The sequence below is a fragment of the Gekko japonicus genome, unplaced genomic scaffold, assembly GCF_001447785.1.
Source record: "Gekko japonicus isolate JY-2015 unplaced genomic scaffold, Gekko_japonicus_V1.1 scaffold18726, whole genome shotgun sequence".
Taxonomy (NCBI): Eukaryota; Metazoa; Chordata; class Lepidosauria; order Squamata; family Gekkonidae; genus Gekko; species Gekko japonicus.
In genome coordinates, this window is record NW_015190133.1 from 1 (window position 1) to 1,850 (window position 1,850).

Here is a 1,850-nt window from a genome sequence, read left to right on the forward strand (position 1 = left end):
AGCTTAGCATGTCTTCCTGGTCAATCAAACTACAGTTTAGAGGAGGTAAATTTCCTGTTGAGAGTGCAAAGCGGGGGATCTATGCCTGTCGTTCTGTCTTTGTCATCACCTCTGTCTGTGAAATAAGATAGAAGAGCAGTAAATTTGGAAGGTCGTGATCTCACGCTGACACAGGCAGACTCACACCCCGCCCCCGCTCCCCTTCCCCAAATGCAAGAAGGAGATGCAAGCATGGGTGGGCAGAGAGAGACCCCCAAAGCCATGGCGGGGGTGGAAGGCTGGCTGTTGGGGGGGGTTGGCTTCCCCCCCACTTCTTCTTTGCATGAAAGCTCCTTTACAAGATCATCACCCTGGGAGGAGGCTACCTTTCTTCTGCCCCCCTCCTCTGGCCTGGCTTGCTACTCTTCTTAATCTCCCCCCCCAAAAAAAAGAGGAAAGACCATAACCACAGGAGCGCGCGCGCGCACAGACACACACAGGTGTCAAACAAACCGTGATGGGAGAAAAATTTCTTGAACAGATGGGGGGGGGGCTTTTAGAAAAAAACTGCTGCCATCATTAGAACAGGGAGTAGGAGGGAAATCCATGCTTCTCCTGGACTCCAGGGAACTTCTGCCTCCCCTGCCGGGGGGGGGGGGGAGCTTACCTGCTGCTGCTGCTGCTTCCTCCTCATGCTCTGCGTTGAGCTGATAAGGACCTAAAGTGTGGGTAAAGGAAAAGGTGGACTCAATTCGAGCGCGCCGTCGCCTGCAGCCCGGGAACCTCCCTGAAGAGCCCCCCCCATTCTATCACCCTGATGGGTTTTTTTTTAAACTTTATGATGGTTTCCTGGGAGCATTTTCACAGCAATGTGGCAGGATACAAATGGAATGAACAGACCAAGGTTTCTGAGCATCTCAAAGGAGGAAACAGACAGATACTGGCAGCATCCATTTCTCAAAAGCTGTCTCTCAGCTTTTCACTGAGAGGTTCAGTGATTTAAAAAGGAGGAAGAGAAGCCCCCCGCCCCCCATCTGCCTCCTCACCGCCTTCCTTCCTCCCCTGATTCCCTCACTCAGCAAGAGAGAGAGTGCGCGAGGGGCGGATGGACAGACCCGATCCCTGCTGCCTTTTCTCTCTCGCAGGGACGGAAAGGAGGGAAAGAACGGGGAAAAGAAGAGGTGGACGTTGGGTGGGAGGGAGTTTGGAGGGAGGAGGGATGGAGGGAGGTGGATACCCGTCAGAATACCCCACCACCACGGGCAAGCTGGCTAGCTGGTGGGGGTGGGGTGGGCGCTCCTGGCTGCTGGGCGACACAGACGCTGTCCTGTCCCTGCCGCAGCGGCAGCAACACCAGCAGGAGAGAGGATGAGCCGTGCCGAGGAGGAGGAGGAGGAAGAGGAGCCCCCCCTGCCCACCATGGTGCCCTCTGCCTCCTCACCGCCTTCCTTCCTTTGTCCCCCCCCCTGCTTCCCTCCCTCACTGCAGAGAGAGGGAAAGCGCGCACGAGGGGCGAGCGGGCAGAGACCCGATCCCTGCCGCCTTCTCTCTCGCCGGGATGGAAGGGGGGGTGTCTTCGGGTCAGGAGGGAAAGAACGGAGGCAAAGAAGAGATGGCAGCGGCATGTTGGGTGGGAGGGAGTTTGGAGTTTCCCCCCACACCCGCGGGAACCCCCACACACACCCTCCTCCGGCGAGTGGGCTGGCCTGGCCCCCCTCTACCCCTCTACCCCACAGTGCGGCTGAAGCACTCACCCCGTCCTGTCGGAATACACGGTGAGGGAGGTATCGCCTGTTCCTGGCTCTTGCGAATCAGTGAAACTCTCAGCGCTGATCTCTCTGCAGCAAGAAGGTCTCACTGTTTAAGGAATA

General features: G+C 57.4%; 1 long non-coding RNA gene across 1 annotated transcript; it reads right to left on the reverse strand.

Moving 5' to 3' along the window:
- Positions 1–6: 6 nt before the first annotated feature.
- On the reverse strand, positions 7–1,844 carry LOC107124990. The gene is made up of 3 exons (XR_001483005.1): positions 1,734–1,844; positions 647–697; positions 7–115 (listed from the first exon to the last, which is right to left on the reverse strand). It is a non-coding gene; the product is annotated as an uncharacterized LOC107124990 (long non-coding RNA).
- Positions 1,845–1,850: the final 6 nt, after the last annotated feature.